We start from the raw sequence: 21,639 nt of genomic DNA on the forward strand, positions 1-21,639 counted from the left end.
ATTTGAACAATTTTGATACATTTAAAAAAACAATGGATTATCTTTGGGAATTTATATACAGGTTTTTGACCTGGTTTTATTCTTCTGTGGAAAATATATTTCAAAGTTAAAAATTCTGACCATTGTCGTTCATTATGTTTTGCAATCACTGGCAACATTTATATTAAGTGTGAATGCATTACAATATAAGAAAACAAACCAACAGACAAAAACTTATCTATATAAAAGAGAAGATGTGGTATGATTGCTAATGAGACAACTGTCCACAAGAGACCAAAATGACACAGTAATTTACAACTATAGGTCACGAACCACTGAAATGAGGTAAGGTCAGCTGACACATGCAAGTTGGACATGTACACCTTACAGTCCTTCCATTCATTGAATATACTAGACATATTGCTTATAGTATCTTAAATATGGACTTGACCACCAAAACTTAACCTTGTTCACTGATCCATGAAATGAGGACGAAGTCAAGTGAAAACTGTCTTTCGGGCACGAGAACCTTACAAGGTACGCACATACCAAACATAGTTATCCTATTAATAATTACAAAAGAGAAACTAACGTTACAAAAAAATCTTAACTTATTTTCAAGTAGTCACTGAACCATGGACATGAGATCAAGGACAATCGACATGTGACAGACGGAAGCTTTGTAGCATATGGCATATATATTCAAAGTATGGAGCATGCATATACTCCACCTTCTAAGATATAAAGTTTTTAAGGTCAGCTTACACCGCCGCCGCCGCCGGATCACTATCCCTTTTTCGAACTTTCTGTGACAAAAGTCGCAGGCTCGACAAAAACAGTATATTGATTCTTATTATAGAGGTTAAAATTTTAAAGGCAAAAAAATAGTTAAACAGTTAAAATATTAGCTGAGTAAACATAAACAATTGCATAATTTCGGTCACGTTTTCATTGTTTTCTTGCCTTAAAATAATTTCCCGTTCATCTGGTAATAAAAAAGACAGATATGATCATTTACTATCATGTTTTACAAAAATACAACAGAGCTAAAAGTAATGAAATATACTTACATATTCCGCAGCTGCAGACTATTTCTAATGTCGGATCCCCAAATGACAGTATCTCCAAAGAACATTTAATTGGAAAAAAAAATAGTTACTGTGTTTCAGATGAAAGGTTAAGTTTTAATTTTATTTCCGCCTCCTAACATGTTCCCACAAGTCGATGTTTCCGCTTTACCAGGAGCTAACTCTTTTCATACAAATTGCATGCAATAATTTATTTCTTTTTCAAATTTCATTCACTAATATATTATCTTTTAAAAAATCAAGCATCATGAGAAATTTCTAAGAATTTTGAACCATTTAGCTGAAAGTTTGGTTTACGCCTACCTCGACCATTGTCGAAAAGGAGGCTTCTGAATTGATTCACTCTTTTCCTGTGTGTATAAAATGATAAAGGGTAACTTTTGCAGGGTTATAATTAACTTATAAGTAATTATAATTAATTGTCGTTTGAAATTTACATAAAGGTTTTTGACCTGGTCTTAATGTTTTGGGGAAATTTATTTTAATTTTAAAAACTCTAACTCATTGTCTTTAAGGGTTTCAATTAACCTTTAAAAATGATTGCATTTTGAAAATCAATACTTATCATATTGATGCTTGTTTTAAAACACTGTTTCATAATTCTTTGTATGTGTAGTCTCCCTGTAGAAATGAATGGACAAACTTCATTTTCAAATATCAATTCAATGATTTTTAAGATTAAGTTTCAATTGTTATTTCCGCCTTCCATGAGGCGAGTGTTTCCTCTTTACTAGGAATTAACTCTTTTCTCGTGAATTGAAAAATAATTCAATGTTTTCCTGTGTGTTGAAATTGATTTAAACAATTAGTAACAATTGATTATCTTTCGAAATTTATTTCAGGTCTTTGACCTGGTTTTATCTTATATTTCAAAGTTAAAAATTCTGACTATTGTCGTTAATCGGGTTTTTCAATCACTGGCAATCTTTAAGTGTTAATGCATTTTAAAAATCAATACTGATTATCTTGATACTGGTTTTCAAAACTTGTTTCATTATCCTTCCTTTGTGTTATCTTCGTATAGAAACGAATGAAAACAAATCATTTTTAAATATCAATGTTCCCCTGTTTTGAAAAGACAGTTCAATGATTTTTTTTCAAGTTGAAGATGAAATTATAGCACAGGGAGCGAACATTATCATGCTATCTGTTCACAATTGTCCCAAAAAATCTTAAACTAATAAAAATAAGAAGATGTGGTATGAGTGCCAATGAGACAGCTCTCCTTACAAGTCACAGTGAGCAAAAAGTAAACAATTATAAGTCAAAGTACTGCCTTCAACACGGAGTCTCGCTCACACCAAACAGCAAGCTATAAAGGCCCAAAATTACAAGACTTTAGTGTAAATAAAGGCAACAGTGATATACCACTGTACGAATACAAAAATTCGTTTGAGAGACAAAACAAATCCGGGTTAAAAACTAAAACTGAGGTAAACACACTAACTAAAACAATTCAATCAATAAAACCAAGTCTATATAAATTAATAACACTCATGAACAACATCAACAAACGAAAATCACTAAACAACAGGTTCCTGACATTTGCAAACAAATGCAGCGGAATTTAACTATTTTAAAGCACCAACCTTCACCCTAACCTGAAATATAAGTGTAACATTACAACATAGTAATACACACTATGAAATATCAATTGATATGCATATCCAGCTGTTTAAGACATCACGTGAATTTTGTGACTTGCCATTTTGAATTATTTTTCCAATTTAAATTGCATATTTGCTTTAATAAAGTTAAATTTTCTCATTAATCTGACCTGTTTTCTAACTTTTGCAAATCAATCCTTGATATTCAAACATATTTCTACAAACAATGCTGGTCCTGACAGTTTAATTTTTGATTAAATTCCGTCCCTGGAGAATCGTAAAAAATGCAATTTAAATAAAAAATAAATAAAAGGCAAACTTTGCAAATCGATGTAATATATTTTAATATATATCTGGCGAAATATTCTACTTCAAAGAGTTTAATTTTAGAGGAAATGCCGTCCAACATCGATTTAAAAAAGTGACTTTTTCGGGATTTTTAAAAATGTCGGATGATCTGAAAATTAATTTTAATCATCGTGTATTTTCATGCAGAATCTGTATAACGTGTGATTAAGCCATCAATATTGTTATGGTTTAATATGATGATGCGAAAATCCATATTTGTGCCAATGTTAACAATGTTTAAAGATCTTATTACAACATTGCAAAGATAACCTTTACAATAAGTCAGTTTACACGGTTCACATAGTTATTTCCACGCTTTTGTACACTATTACAGTAAAATTTAATAAGTTTTCTACAGGTTCAGCCAAATTCAATGATCAAATTGTGTGAAAGAAATTTCGTAATATATTAAGTAATACATTACCATAGCCGTATTTGACACAATTTTGGGGAAATTTGGATCCTCAGTGCTCTTCAACTTTGTACTTGTTTGGCTGTATAACTATTTTAATCTCAGTGTCACTGATGAGTCTTATGTAGACTAAACGCGCGTCTGGCGTATTAAATTATAATCCTGGTACCTTTGATAACAATTATGGTAATGAAATCTTATGCTTAATAACTTATCAGTGATTCATTGATTACGTACGTTAAAATGTATGATATAACTACACACACTGGCATAACAAACAAGTTTGGATATATAAGCACCGTTTAGTGGCGCAGGAACATATATATTGTTAGACATACTGTTCTAAGGATGGAGCCAAAGGAAAACAGCCGTCTTTAAAAGGAAAATTGACAATAGGGAATTAAAAGTCTTCTCATAAGTCGTACATAGTATGAAGTTTCCCTTTAGAAATTGATTCGATTCAAGTAGTGAAAACGACGAAATGATAAAGGTACTCACGTACATTTAACTTGGAACACTCCCAAAGATCTTATGTAATTTTCCAACAACTTTATCTGATGGATTTTTATTGATTTCGCGGTCTGTTAACGCAATCACCGCTTTTCAATCTCCAAGCAAAGGAATTTCAGTGACTATATGCGTGTTACGGAGGGAGGGGATTGGAGGATTGGCAATATTTATAGCTTTCAACCACACGAGTATAGATAACCACAAAATATCAAAATACTCTGTATTTCTCTCTTAGGCTTTACACAAATCCCGAAAAGGTATGTATTTTATTCGCGGAAATCTTAATCACTTTTGGAGCTATATATATATATCTATACTACATAAAGTAGGAGACAGATTTCATTGAACTGCAACTCCTCTACAACCACAAAAAGTCGAAAATATTTGTGATTTGACGTATAAAAGAGGGTCGAAAGATATATGAATGTAGATAAAGTGATGAACTGACTAACAGGTCGACCAACTGACAAATACAAGTTTATTTTTTGGGGAAATAATATTGTTCACTTTTGATAACACTATTTTAAATCATTAGAGTAGCATTGATTTATAAATCCAAACTATTGCACTACAAGTATATAAACATTCACATATAACTGAACTCTTTTATCATCATAATAAAAATTAAAACAACAAACACAATATACATGTATATAGAAGTTAAAATATGCATTCTCTATCCGAGGAGCCTTTGTTTTGCAATCATATTCTGCAATGCACCAAACTATTTCAGCTGTGTGTACCTTATATGGGGTATATATTCTGCTTATATATTATATTATGCAAAACATGTGTATAACTTAATATTTATATGTTCCTGTGCAAATATTTTTTCTTATATTTAAAACAAAAAAACATTCACCTTTAAGTCATAGTGAATGTTTATTACAGAATCGCTATACCTCTTCTTAATTCCGTGTTGATCCTTAAAACATGACGTAACTTTGAAATTAAAAAAACAAGGACATAGCCTGAACAAAATTAATGAACCTTACTACAGATCTAAGATGGCTATGGCCAGGACTAAAGACATGTATCCATACTGGTCTTTACTTGTTGATGTGATCCAACTTATTACATTAAGAAAAGAGAAGCCGAAGGTACCACGGGGACATTCAAAACTCACAAGTCGAATACTAACTGTTAATGTTATTGTAAAGATGCAAAACACAAAAACAAGTCAACAAAACACTTCATAAAGAACTTAACATAGAAATACAAACCAAACAAAATCTCACGCATGCCGGAAGCTAATCAATTCATGTTCAACTCATGCTTATTTCCTTTTATGAGATCATAAGTATTAAATATTTCGGCCGCACGTGCGTTTCGTAAACAACTCATGATGTCATCCTTAAAACTCTGGAAGAGATGAGTTTAACTTTATCTCTTGAAACCATTGGTTCGACAGTTAGCTTGTAAGAAGCAACACTCTAACAAGGAAATGATGAATTGAAACGCAAGACCTAGAATATATTATCAAATTGGTGATGTATAGTTCATATGCAAACACTGCAATAATTTTAATACTTTAAGGGAAACTCCGCAAAAAAATGAAAAAAAATGACATTGTTCTTGAAGCATAAAAAACCACATGTTCATCAAAAAAAAAGTTTTAATCTGTATGTAAAGAGAGCAAAATCGATTTTTGAAATCAATTATAAGTTCTTGGAAATGGCCATCTTGTCGGCATGTCGGATATAAAAAGTCACGTGACTTATGATGATATCTATAGACCAAAAAGAACAAACAAAATCGGGGATTTACCCACCGTGCGTTATCATCAATCAATCGGGTATTTCCGTAGACGTCACACAGTGTAAAAATGTCTTGTCATGTGTAGGGTTGTTCTGTCAAACATGGTTGTGACAAAAGTATACATAGTTTTCCCGATCCCCCAAAAAAGAAAGACATGGTTGTGCAACCTTAAACTAATAGCAAAAAGTTTCATCTAAAACTAGCTTTAGTTGGTGTGTGAAGACCATTTTGAACAACCTTCTTTCGAGGGAGATTGGTAATAATATTCTTTAAATAACAAAATAACCTAGCAGTGCTGATAGCTATAGTTATCAAATCCTAATATGATAAGATCTCGTTGATAACAAATCCAGTAAATAGTCTAATTCGGTACTTTACATTCATGAAATTCAGAGTGACAATTTCAGTTAGGTATTCCAAGGACGTATATTCGATACATGTCCCTGTGTATTCCAGTGACATCCTGTCGACTAAAATTCGTATTACACAATTAAACAATACAGGTTCATGCATAATCTCTTTATTGATGTACCCGGTGTGCACAGGTAACATTTATTGAACCACATATTTGTGTATGATAAAAGTTTAAAAAATTTATAAACATGATCTTTGAAATTTTAGACAAATATATACTGTTTTGTCATGATAGTGGACCCTTTTTGCGAGAAAAAAGAATCTTCATGCAAATATAAGCTTTTTTCGGTTGACAAAGATGCAGATATAAAGTAATGCAACACTTATAGTCACTATCAATATTGATTTATTGAAGATAAGAGAATCCCTTCTATGTCTGTCCGTTTACTATGGTAGCCGGATGCGGCCATTTCACCTATTCATGTTTTCGCGTTTTCTCCTCTTACTTTTCCAACGCGAAATCGAGAAAGCGAAATCGAGAAATGGAGAAATCGTGAAATCGAGAAATAGGGAATTCGAGAAATAGGGAAATCGAGAAATCGGGAAATCGAAAAATCGAAAAATAGGGAAATCGAGAAATCGGGAAATCGAGAAATCGAAAAATCGAGAAATAGGGAAATCGAGAAAAAGGGAAATCGAGAAATCGAGAAAGCTAAAACGAGAAAACACGAAAGCGAAGACGCGAAAACGCAAAAATGAATTTCTCGATTTCGCGTTTTCGCTTTCTCGAATTCCAGATTTTCCACAATTCCCGATTTCTCGATTTCTCAATTTCCCGATTTCCCGAATTCCCGATTTGTCAATTTCTCGATTTCTCGTTTTCCCGATTTCACGTTGGAAATGTGAGAGGAGAAAACGCGAAAACACGTAAAGGGTAAATGGCCGCATCCGGCCACCATAGTTTACCAATGTCTAATGTCCCTATCTTTATAAGGATTAGAATGACACGGTAATTTGTCATTGTATTAACATTAAGAAAAAATATAGAGAATCATCGACGAAAAAGGGAAATAGTTATTGCAATGGAGCGGAGATATAAAGACAAGCACATTGGGAAACAAATGTTTGCATGACAAAGTTATTGCTTGCTTTGATATTTTTAGTTATACAAAATCACACATCGTGTTTCTAATTGATATTCACGTGCACTTACTTTATGTCTGCATAGCATGGTTATAACTTAAAAATAATTAAGTTTTCCATTTGTTATATCGTAATTTTGCTGTGTTTCTTTATTAAGGATTGTGTAAACTGTATAAAAAATTTCATACCCGTTTAGTTATTGCCTATAGACGTTTGATTATTGTTACATGTAAGATATGTACATATATAGAGAGAGAACCTTTCATACATCTTAAAGTAAAAGATATGTGTCGGAGTCAAACGACATAAGAACCCTTTAATACTAGCTACTCAATATGGTTGTATTGGAATACAGATTGACAACTCATGGTCCGTCATCATGGAATATTTGCCACATGACGCTCATATTTCTTTCTACCATCATCATTTTATTCATTAAATATTGCTGTAAACATCGATGTTTTAACACCCAAACAAAATGGGAGTAGTATATACCTTCAGAGCTTCACCTTCAGAGCTTCTCCGTGGTATATACTTGTGAAATATATAGACGAAATTCGGTATTGGTATGAATTTACATCTCACAAAAAAAGATTTGAATTACTATTTTGAGAGAACACTCATCAAACCAAAACGAACGTATGGCAAGATATAACCATGCAGGCATTTAGTTTTCGTCAGAAATTAGACAAATAATCACTCTCAAAAACGTATAAATGCATGCAGTTTCAAATATCAAGAACAATTAGTGGTCGATGTCTATATTATATAGGTCACTGTTAAGTTCGTTTACTAACTGTTTGGAGTCAGACTTGTCACTTGTACATTCTTGGAAGCCTTCATGTACCCCATTCGACGATGGGAACTCTTCTCTGATAATGTTGACAACATAAGCTTATATGGTAATTCTGTTTATCTGTATACAAGTGGTTGACCTCGTCTGTCCCAACAATCAAATTAACGAAACGCTACTAGTCTGCTTTGTCTAGTAGAAAGGACCTCTGGAGCGCACCATCAATGGCACTTATATTACGTCAGGAAACTTACAAGTATACAAGTAAAGATTGCTTTAAGAAGAACGAGGTTGGGACGAATCATTCTATATTAAATCGTCAATATCAGTTTTACATTACTAAGATATTCCTTTTATTACAACTACTGTACTACTAATTTGGATTATTGATCGCAGTCCTGTTCAGCATTGAACACAATTATCATGCATAGAATATAAAAAAAACGTGTAAAAAAAATCCTCAAACAAAATAATGTATTAGATTAGATTTATAACATATATATATCCATTAATTAAATAACCGATAATTGGCATTCTTTTCACAAATAATTTAGTTAGTGATTGTCAGATGAATTTAAATAAGTAAGAACCAAATGTTAAAAAGAAAATTAAAAAAATCATGCATGTTGCATTGTTGTATTTTTTTCAATTAAAAAATTTTGAATTGCGAAAGATTTGCGACACTTAGCATTTAAAACTCGCCAGATTTATATACAAGTTAAAGAATTCCGGTAAAGTAAATCAGATGTGCAATAATTTTTATTTTGAAAATGCAACATTCAATGTTTCAGATTAAAAGTACTGTTCTTAAACTTAATATTTTGATTTTATGCTAATTGCGTAGAACGTAATCGGAAATTGTTCCATTTTAATGTTGTAATGCATACACTTCCGAAATTTATTATCAATAAATTTATACAATTAAATTATTGTATCTCTATTGTCATCGGTGTATTAAACTCGCTTTACCCCTTCTGTAAATCCATTCGAAATGACAACATTCACAGCTGTGTACGCTTGAATTCAAATCTGTGAACACCTGTGGACACCTAAGGATTAATTGCTGCAAGGGAAGGTCACACCAAGTCTCCTCAAATCGAGAAACATACAATGACTTTACAAAATAATATACACACATTTTTTTCATTGAAAGGGTTATCAAATTTATAACGGTAAATAAAACGTAAAATATTTTCATTTCAAGATTAGTAAAAATGTTCAATAGATATTTTATGAAAAATCCCAACAATAATTTTTGAAATTATTCGAAAATATTTATATTTATATAATTATATAGGAAGTTTTATTCAACAATACAAAACGGTAAACGCATATTCATTTTCGTTCATTTTTATATTGTGGTTATTAAATACGACCAACGATCATCTGTGCGCTTTTAAGAACGTAATCTTTTATTTAAAGTTCTTTGATTAAGATGACTCTAGTTATATAGTGGAACGTGATGATTAAGACTACAGATAAACAACAGTACACAAAACACAACACAGAAAACTAAAGACTGAGCAGCATGAACCCGACCCGACCTGAAACACTGGTGATGATCTCAGGTGGTCTGAAAGGGTGAGCAGATTCTGTTCCACATGTGGCACACATCTAATTGCTCATGTTTATACAAACCCGGTAATAAGTCTTATTCGGTAGGTCACATTCCGTTCGAAGGAAATGGGACGGGATTGTAGTTTAACAATAGGAACACATTCGTTGTTATGTGTGAAACGGATACTAGAATTCATTCTATAGTAGTCAACCGACTATTAATGACGTCGTAAAATTTACGAAGGGGTGATTTCAACTTCGTCACTAGGAATTTGCGGTTCAATAACTTCCTTATGAGCAGCAACACACTATCTTCTCTTTCATGAGAAGACATACAAGCCTAAGAATATTGTATCAACTAGTAGGAGAAATATACTCCTTCATTGTCAATTTTCTAGATGTAAATCAAAATATAAGGTGGACTAAACTGCATCTGCTGTATCCTTCGTCTCAAATTCAATGTGATAAATGCGTCCAACAGTCACTAAATTTCAGTTCTTTTGTGAGAGAACATTATCCTTATAGCAGAAAGTGAGCAATACTGCTAACTTTTTTTTCGATTTCCTTCTTAAGTAGCTCCTGTATAATGATGAATAATTACATTAGATGAATGTTTCATCATTATAGGGGTTTTTTTGTTGGCTAACAGCAATCTCGCCTCATTCTTCGTTTCAAAATGAATTGCTTGAATTGTGACATCGATGATGACACACGTTTCCACAATAAAGTGCACAGGTAAATAAAAATAATAACTTGAAAGTACTCGTTTTTCATGATAACAGGGACATTTTTTTAATCATAACTATTGAATGCTTCTTTTAGTAATTTCATAGGGTTATAAAAGCGTTGACCGTGTGTACATTTTAGAATTGAGCGCATGATATAAAGAGCTCAGTACCAGAGTCTATGACAAACGAGACGATTTTAATTTTCAAATAATGTCCCCACCTTAGTAGAAATATACCAACTTTCCCCTGAATAAGTTAGACATAGAAAAAAGAAGATGTGGTATGAATACCAATGAGACAACTCTCTATCCAAGTCACAATTTATAAAAGTAAACCATTATAGGTAAAGGTACGGTCTTCAATTCAACACGGAGCCTTGGTTTACACCGAACAGCAAGCTATAAAGGGCCCCAAACATTACTAGTGAAAAAACATTCAAACGGGAAAACCAACGGTCTAATCTATATAAAAAACAAGAAAAAAGAAACACTTATGAACCACATCAACACACGACAACTACTGAACATCAGATTCCTGTTTAAAATAAAAGGTGCTAACAATTACACCTTCAACCTTTTCTGAAACAATAGTGTTATATCACAACATAGAAAGACACACTATAAAAGAGGGACGAAAGATACCAAAGGGACAGTCAAACTCATAAATCTAAAACAAACTGACAACGCCATGGCTAACAGAAAAACAATAGTACACATGACACAACATAGAAAACTAAAGAATAAACAACACGAACCCCACCAAAAACTAGGGGTGATCTCAGGTGCTCCGGAAGGGTAAGCAGATCCTGCTCCACATGTGGCACCCGTAGTGTTGCTTATGTGATTACAAATCCGGTAAATAGTCTAATTCGGTAGGTCACATTCATGAAAGGGAAGGGGATTGTAGTTACGACGTAAGGAACATATCCGATATCATTTGTGAAACGGTTATTCCATAACGGTCAACCAACTCGTGATGGCGTCCGTAAAATTTACGAAGGGATGATTTCAACTTCACAATTTGGAACTCTTGGTTTAATAGCTTCCTAGTGAGCAGAAACCCTCTATCAAGAAAATCATGATAGGAAATGCAAGCACGGGAATATCGTATCAATTGGGAGACATATACCCCGTATGCAGGTGCTGCTGGAATGTTGCTACTTAGAAATGGAAAGTTCACAATTGGAAAGCTGAAATCATCTCTTTTGTCGTAAAGTTTTGTTTTCAACCGACCCTCATTGTCAATTTCTAGATGTAGGTCAAGATATGAAGCCGACTTAACTGTATCTGTAGTGTCCTTTATCTCCAATTCGATGGGATAGATGCGTTCCACATAGTCACCAAATTTTGAATTGTTTAGTGAAAGAACGTCATCTATATAGCGGAAAGTAGAGTTAAAGGATATTAATAACTTCTTATCTTTCTTCCTAAGAAGTTCCTGCATGAAGTCAGCCTCATAATAATGAAGAAACAAGTCGGCAAGTAGAGGGGCACAATTTGTTCCCATTGGGATGCCGACAGTCTGTTGAAAAACATGTCCTCCGAACGTTACAAATATGTTGTCAATCAAGAAATCAAGCATCTTGATAATATCGGTTTCAGGGATTTTTTTGTTTGAATCAGAGTGATTCTTTACAAAGTATGATTTATCCCTCCCTAAAACAAGATACTTGTATCTACGTTGGCCATTCTTTTTTATGAAGCAAAGTAATACCAACTCTTTCAATTTGTCTTTTAGTTCGGAATGTGGAATACTTGTGTAAAGAGTAGAACAGTCAAATGTTTTAATACTGTTACAAGATGAAAGAGAGTTAGATTGTATGTACTCCAAAAGATCTTTGGAATTTTTAAGTATCCACATCTGATTCACGCCATCTCTAGAATAGACAGTTTCACAATAACTCTGAAGCCCATCTTTGATTACTGATAAAATAGATGTTAATAATTTAGAAAGAGGTATCGTGAAGCACTTGGAAGACCCAGCAATATACCGTTCTTTGTAAGGACACTTATGTAGTTTAGGTATGCAATACAGTGATGGAAGATCCAGTTCTTCATCTTTGGTTGAAATACCAAAGGAACAAAGAACAGACCTATGATTATCCAGGATTTCCTCTTTGGTAAGTGTCGTGAGGGTATATGTTGAGTTTCCAAGTGAATTGTCTATACCTAATTCGTTTATCAAGCAATTAATGTAGTGACTTTTACAGACAAAAACGATGTTATTTGGGGTTTTGTCTGCGGGGACAACAACATATTTATCATGGAGGTCGGATAAGTGTTTAGCAACATTTGGGTCTTTAAAGATTGACGTAGCATATCAATTGAAATGACTTAACACAATCAAAAGACATATCAAGATAGGTGAATTACACTGGACATAAAAATTTGATCTATGATACAATGTAAATACAAAATCAATAAAAATAAGGGGTGAATAATTAAAGTAACAGTGTTATACCGCTGTGAAATATCAAACAAACATAGGAAAACAACAATAACCTTGTACATTTACAATGATATACACAGGTAAACAAAAGTAATGTATACATTTTCGGTATTCAAGAGCTTGCAGCAGATACTTACACTTTGTAACCTGAGTTATGTCAAATAACGTCTCGTCTATTTTTACTAAGACCGTATTGATAAATCTGCCATTACAACTTCACAAATAATACACGATGGTCTTGAAATATAGATTCTAGGTACTGACGACGTTATTTATCATCTTAATTACGTGTTATAGATTTCTTTTGTTTGTCGTTGTAAGTTGCTACTTTTACTGTTTATTCTATTTTAGGTAATATCCATTTGACATGGCTCAGTATCTCAACGTGTTAGTGCTATGGTAAATTTTTGTAATCCTGTTTTTCGCTTTTGCTAATGTGCTTTGTCTTTATGCCTTTTTTGTTTTCTAAGTTGACATATTTGATTGTTTTATAGTGATTTAGATTAAAACAAAATATTGTCTGCTGTACCCCTATTTTTTACATGTTTATCTATGATGTATGTTTGTTTGTTCACACATTGTTGTCAATATAATGAAATTTTATGCAATGGTCATACAAGTGGGAGGTTAATAGAAACTGTAAAACCAGGTTCAATCCACTATTTTCTACATTAGAAAATGTCTGCACCAATAGTTATTAAAGGTACCAGGCTTCTAATTTGATACGCCAGACGCACATCAGTGACGCTCAGATCAAAATAGTTAGAAAGCCATGAATAAAGGTAAAGAGCATTGAGGAAACAAAATTCCATAAATTTTGTGCCAAATACGGCTACGGTTATCTATATAAAAAGTAAAATCACAAAAATACTGAACTCCGAGGAAAATTCAAAATGGAAAGTTCCTAATAAAATGGCAAAATCAATTGATAAAAACATTAAACGAATGACAATCGCCTGGGATACGAAAATCATTAGTATTTCGAATAATTCATAGTTTGCAAACAGTAAATTCATAAAAATGACCATGTAAACTATATGCATGTTATCACCGAAGTGTTGACTACTGGGCTTATGATACCCTCGGGGACTAAACATCCACCAGCAGTGGCATCGACCCAGTGGTGTAAATAGTTATCAAAAGTACCAGGCTGATTTGATATGCCATTAGCGCGTTTCGTCAACATAAGACTTAGCAGTGACGCTCAGAACAAAATAGTAAGAAAGCCAAACAAGAATAAAGGGGAAGAGCATTAAGGACCAAGTCAGGAAAATCATAGTTGTTATTCTTTCGTTAAATGTGTTTGAGTTTTTAAATTTCCATTTGATTAGGGATTTCCCGTTTTTTACATTTCCATGGAGTTCAGTATGTTTGTTATTTCACTTTGGGATAGAAGAGGAGAACAGTTGCTACAACTGGGAATTCCGATTGTTTGTTGTAAAGCACATTCTTTAGAATTAACACATTTGTTATTAGGAATTCAAAGCATAATGAAAGTGTCAGTTTCACAGATTTTTTAGTTAGAATCAGTACGTTTTACAAAATACGATTTAGCACTCTTTCTGAAGTGCTCTATTTATATACAGAAAAAATCAGCAAGAAGAGGAGCACAGTGTTATACAATAGAACGCCGATTGCTTTCTTTCTGCAACGTGGACTTATACGTGAACTTATCAATCTAAAAGTGAATTTAAACAAACGATATGACATATTTTGAATTGGGGTTGTCTACCATTATTCATAATTGTATTTAAAGTTGGTCTCATTTTTTAACAGATAGATTCGTACACCATGCACAATATATGTAATTTTTGATAAGTTGTCTTGACAAGTACGCTTATAAACAAACATATAATTTTGTAACTTTAATAAATAAGTATATATAACTAATAAATTGCTTAAAATGGGCATGGCTATGATCTTATGAATGTTTACCTCAATGCACTATTTGAAATCTCCGGTCTCACTAATGAGCGACGAGAAGAATTTTAGCGACAAAGCTAACATGCCAGTAGCATTAGGGTATTGATTGCGTTATATGCAATTTTTACTTAATAAAAAAACCAAGATTACTCTCAAGACATCATATGTTTTAGTGATTTAAATCTTTATGAATTTTCAACAAGTAATACTTACTAGATAGTTGAATAATTTGGTAAATTATAAAGATATCAACAAACAAGGTACCGATCTACCATCTTTATAAGGAAGTATAAAATGTATGAAATAACTTAAAACTCCAATCAACTGTTTTGATCAAATACAACAAATCACAATATCAAAAATTTCTATTTGTAAAATGCACAGAAGATAAGGAAATTATGTTAAATTCCATTTCAGTTTTTGTATCTAATGTATGAATCATCCATTTCTTCAACTTTTTTAAGTTCCAATACAATAATGAAAAATGGAAAACTCCAAATCAACATGTTGCCTCAATGTCTCACTCAGCTTAATAAGATTCAGTATTTGATTTTAAGTGAACATGTGGAACAGGCCTAAAATCTGTCTGCTTATCCTTTAGGAGCACCTCAGATCACCCCAACTTTTGGTGGGGTTCGTGTTGCTCAGGCTTTAGGTTTCTATGTTTTATTTTGTGTACTAATTTTTGTCTGTTGGTCAATTTTAGCCATTGCATCGTCAGTTTCTTTTCGACTTTGATGCGTGTTACGTTAGTATTTTCATATCCACACCTGCTGTAGTTTTATGTTTCTAACATATAGTCACAAAAGTATGTTTCTAGCATGTCTCTACATAAATCAATTTTGCATTCAATTCAATGTTTATGTTATAAAAATAATCAAAATGCTTGTGAGCAATGAAGGGCAAAGATTGCTTTCATTTTGCAATTTGTGTATTTTAGATAAGCATTGAATTGTGTTTATAGACAGTGACCACTTTACCGGGGGCACAGGGCACGTGCTTCCCCCTAGGTGCAGGTCACTAATAAAAAAAAATGTATACTAGTAATTTTGGGGCCCTTTATAGCTTGTTGTTCGGTGTTAGCCAAGGCTCCGTGTTGAAGGCCGTACTTTAACCTATAATGGTTTACTTTTTAAATTGTTATTTGGATGGAGAATTGTCTCATTGGCACTCACACCACATCTTCCTTTATCTACTAACATAATTTTATAGCTTCCGAAATAAATAAATGAATTGAAATGCTATTTTTATGATATCTACTTTATAACATAATCAGGTACTTATCAGTTATCTATTAGTCAAAGCATACAGTATGCTATTCTTGTTTCAATTACCATGCATTATTATCCGTTAATTATCCGTTTTTAGATGGTGACGTTCCCTTGTCACCATCTTACGGTGTTTATATATCTCAACTTGTACGATTCGCTCGTGTATGTAACAATGTTTTAGATTTTAACGAGAGAAATTTATGTATTACTGAAAAATTATTACACCAGGGTTTTCGATTTCACAAACTAGTCAAAACATTTACTAAATTTTATCATCGGTATAAAGACATCATTCGTAAATATAGCTCAACATGCAGACTTCTTATACGTTCAGGTATTTCACATCCAATTTTTTATGGAAATATTCTTTATAAAGCACAAAGGTGTCAGTATTCACCTCAGAAACTTAAAAAACCTTTGAATAGACTTATTAAGAAGGGATATAATTACGATACTGTTGTCAAGTCATTAAAGATTGCATATTTTGGCGTTAATATTGAGTCACTGATAAGGTCTTTGCGTCGGAACTAAACACATTTATTCTAAAAACAGTTGTTGGCATGACACGGGTTATGTTCTTCTCATATATGTTATGATGGTATGATACTAAACCCCTAACGGGAAGGATTGTGCCTGATGTACATATGATGAAATCATAATCTTTCAGTCAGTTTTATTGAAGTCTGGAGCTGGCATGTCAGTTAACTGCTAGTAGTCTGTTGTTATTTATGTATTATTGTCATTTTGTTTATTTTCTTTGGTTACATCTTCTGACATCAGACTCGGACTTCTCTTGAACTGAGTTTTAATGTGCGTATTGTTATGCGTTTACTTTTCTACATTGGTTAGAGGTATAGGGGGAGGGTTGAGATCTCACAAACATGTTTAACCCCGCCGCATTTTTGCGCCTGTCCCAAGTCAGGAGCCTCTGGCCTTTGTTAGTCTTGTATTATTTAAATTTTAGTTTCTTGTGTACAATTTGGAAATTAGTATGGCGTTCATTATCACTGAACTAGTATATATTTGTTTAGGGGCCAGCTGAAGGACGCCTCCGGGTGCGGGAATTTCTCGCTACATTGAAGACCTGTTGGTGACCTTCTGCTGTTGTTTTTTATTTGGTCGGGTTGTTGTCTCTTTGACACATTCCCCATTTCCATTCTCAATTTTATGAAGCTATGAACAGGTAACCATTTATGATGATATTATTTAGGTTTACAGATAGGAGATTAATGAACAAAAAAATTGTGTTAGAAGCATGACGAAAACAAAATAAAAAGATGATGAAATATAAAGAATAAATTAATCGATTTTTGTCACGTTTCTTCTTGTCCAGTGGCAAATGATTCATGCATGTTTAGGACGAATATAATAGATAAAAAATTTTAAAAAAATGAAGTGAAAATGGTTAAGAATTGAAAGACTTTAAAGGAATGATCCAACATCCCCAACACCACCAAACACTCGTACACACACTACAAACATTATCATCCACGTTCGCATAGATATACATTTGTTAACAAATACATAATTTTGTTTCATGGTGCCTCCCATACATCGATGTTCTAGATCCGCCCTGTTAGAAATATTTGTAACAAATTCATACACTATATAAATCCATTACTTTTTCAATTTTTAATATTTAAGAAAAAAACAAAGTTTTCTTGACAAGTATGGTAAAACAAGTTAAAATCATATTGTAACTTGAATATTTCAGAATAACATATCATTAATAAATTGCAATTGATGGATTTGATAGGTTCTAAAGAACTAACACATCACTGCACTATTTTATTCGAACTATCAAAGGAAGTGATAATCCTTGGAAAATATAAGTATCAAGACTTTTAATTGCATTTGATACATTTTCAAAAAAACATCTTAATGGTAACGTTAGATGCTATAAGTGGAATTTAAATGGATCTTTCATAACAAATGAGCAAACACATAAGAAAGAAACTATACCAGAACAAGTTTGTTATTTGAAGAACATCTGTAATCAGGCTAAAACCTTTTCTGCCAAAATATACATTGATATTGTTAAGGAGAAAACCTATGGTTGAATCAAGTGATCACTGTTTCATGAGGTAGAAGCAAAACAGCGTGCATGGTTGTATCCCATTTTTCGTAAAGGATACCGAATCTTATACCCTTTTTTATCATCGAAAACAATGATTTTAAGCAGCCAATGTGGTTCCAGTGGGGATGTTAATAATTATTCGTTTCACTTGTCGATACATTAAGAAAATCTCCTTAATTTGGCAATACCATTATTATGCCAATGTACTTGATAAAACGAATTGAGGTTTTAGACCGAAAAATAATTTGTTTAAGCAATTACCAATCACTCATTAATTGTCATATAAAATTAGACACATAAAGGAAATACGAAACTTTGACGTACAATTTAAAGCTGTTTACGTATTTATTTGATGTAAAAACTATTCAATCTGTATTAATTGATACATAAAATTATCAATACTCTGCTCTTAATATTTTTACCAATACGATCATTAAATTCGCACCATAAGAAATACATGTACCGCATCAAACGCCTATATTTTTCAAAATCATAAACTGTTATGCTTTGCAGGCTTTGTGTAGTAGAGACATGCATCATGTATTCATGTCCAAAAGACATAATAAAAAGATTCTATATAATTTTCATAGAGACACACTTTACTAACTTCAATACAATATGTTTTCTGAAAAGAGCAAATCACAGTTGCATTGTAAAAATATAATACAATTGAAATTGGTATTAATATACGCTGTTGGAGATTATTAAAACCCACTGAAATAAATTCATTGTGTAGTTCCTGAATTAGTGCATTCATTAATCTATACATTGACATGAACACAATATGCCGATATTCAAAAGGATTCATTTCACTTTATATTTCTGATAGGTCAAAATAACTTAACAGAGTGTTCCGTTTGAGATGTCATGGATAGAAATAGAAAACGCCGATTTTAGACTTTCCATTTTTCTAAGTGTTTAGAAATTAACCATGAAGTTTAAATACGCAATATTTTAAATAACACCTTATATATATAATAAAAATCACCTCTTTTTCTTTGCGTCAAACATAATGTTTTAGAATGAATCCCTATGTTTAAATTGGAGATAGTAGCATTTTCAAATTGCGTTAAATACCCAATTCAGAAATGTAAGTTTATGTTATATTCACAATTACTCATATACATATATGTATCAAGTTCAAACCATGAAAACCTTTTTACTATGAAGATTATTTAAATAGAAAATATCTTACAGCCAAAATGCTTGACAAAAAGTGGAGAAACAACCTAATAAAACTATTTTCCTCTGAACTTCCGGTGTCCCACTAGATAAATAAGCTATTTTAATTCAATGAGAGTGTGGAGAAAGAACAGTAAAATTTTGACAAAAACTCGTAGATTGTAGAAATATCGGATAATACATATAAAGGAAGATATACCGAGAAGCTGCATAACTTTCCTTTTTTTTTTTGTTTATCAAAAGTGGACATATAACACTTCAAAACTCACATGACAGATATTCACAAAAATGGTTAGTCACATTTATTTCTGTATTTTATACGTGAACATTTCTTTTCATTTGAATTAATCATTTTATGTTTCCGGGAAATTGGTTCATAGTAACAGAAATGTGTAAATTATTTAGATATTATAATTCATTATTTGTTTTATTTTGTGTATAAGCAACACAAGTGGACATATAACACTTCAAAACTCACATGACAGATATCCACAAAAATGGTTAGTCACATTTATTTCTGTCTTTTATACGTGAACATTTCTTTTCATTTGACTTAATCATTTTATGTTTCCGAGAAATTGTAACAGAAATGTGTAAATTATTTAGATATTATTATTTATTATTTGTTTTATTTTGTGTATAAGCAATACATAAATGAGCTACAGACGTAAATCAAAATTGTATACAACAATTCAGCTTTTGATAAATTTTATTAAAAGCCATAAATTCTATATTTAAAAATATAGATACTCAAAGCTATATTTGATTATAAATACTTCTATATTTATAAGTCTTAATTGTAAACAACTATATTTATATACTTTATCATTAAGAATCTCATTTAAGGGTAATCAGTTTATCGGCGGCTCTTCCATTTCAATGTCCTCCGAAACATATATCCTTTGAAGCGTACGAAACAAAAAGCGCAAGGAACATGTGGAATCCATATCGATCATCAAGGTAAATCCAATCAATACTAAAAATGCATAAATAAATAGTTTAATTTTTGATGATTTTTTCTTCTTCTCCAATTTTAAACATTTAAGTTTAGGGTTTCCATTTTCTGAATTTATAACAAAAGAATTTCTTCCATCTCCACTGACAAGAATCAACGTTTTTATTGAATCATATATGTATACCTTCGTATTTTTCAATATGTTCCGATCATATTCATCATGAAGACGGTCTATCGCAATCTGTAAAAGTTTTCGCATTGATTCGTTTTTCGGGGTTCCTTCATTTCCACATTTTTGTATAATACATTTTCCCAGAAAAGTCTTACTTAATTCTTTGCAATGAATTTCTTCAGGTTTGTTGTCATCAGGCTTTATTATAAGTACAGGATCATTTATATCCATAAGGTCAATGCTGATTTCGTGTTTCCCATGGCCACTAATGATTTTCCATCTTTGATTGTTTGGTCCTAGTACGGTTATGGATGCATTATCGAGTTCAATCCCATCATTTTCATTAGAAATAAACGGAAGAATATGTTTTATCGTGACGTCTTTCATAAAATTGGGAAATTTTACCATCAAATCACGCAAATGTCTTTCAGTTAGTGACGGTATTCGTTTACATCTTTATCTCGTGTGTATTTTCTGGTCTGTACAAATTGAATCCAGAACCAAAATCCATTCGGAAGTTGGGTGATTTTTCTGACTTTATATCAATTTCATTGCAACCCCTATAACAATAAGTAAAAGAAATATTATGATTTCAAAAGTAAATTAAGGAAGTCAATTACGAAAGAAAAAGAAAGAGATTACAAAAGCAACCATTTATATATTGTATCAAGAACAACAAAACAAACAAATGATGTATTTGACTCTTTATCGTATATTTCTTTTCTTAAGTGCAATGTTTTTATGCTCTTCCACCTACTTATTTGATTTGGCATTGCAAGTGTTTCGATTTTAGTGCCACTGGTAATTATTTTCTTATGAAAGGCGCGTCTGTCATACTTATTATAAACATGTCAATTTGTTGAGTTTGAGTTACTACATTTTACTTTGTGGCACGGTAAAAATGCCTTTTACACGTCTTGTTTCTTACTTTTAAGCAGACTATTATATAACTACTATGTTTCTATTGAATAATGATATGTGGTCTTATTGACTAATAGAAGTTTATTACTTTCAATAGGCGAAGGAATATCTAAAGCTGAAATCTAAAATAAAAGACATATATTTATTTACCTATATATACCGAGAAAAAGACATTACATTTTAAAAAGGACACTATTGAAGCCAATTGTATATCAAATATTTTACCATATTGATACAGGAGAATGAGCATGATTTATGTTGCAGATTACGCCATGCATCAAACATTTTCATAAGACGAATATTTTCTGGTATATCAAAATTGAATTCTTATAAATAAAACAAAACTTCTAAAATAAAACATAAGAAAGATTCATTTGAATTATTGTTTAACAAAATTATTCTTTTTTCAGTGC

This window comes from Mytilus galloprovincialis, chromosome 10 (assembly GCF_965363235.1).
Source record: "Mytilus galloprovincialis chromosome 10, xbMytGall1.hap1.1, whole genome shotgun sequence".
NCBI classification, from domain to species: Eukaryota; Metazoa; Mollusca; class Bivalvia; order Mytilida; family Mytilidae; genus Mytilus; species Mytilus galloprovincialis.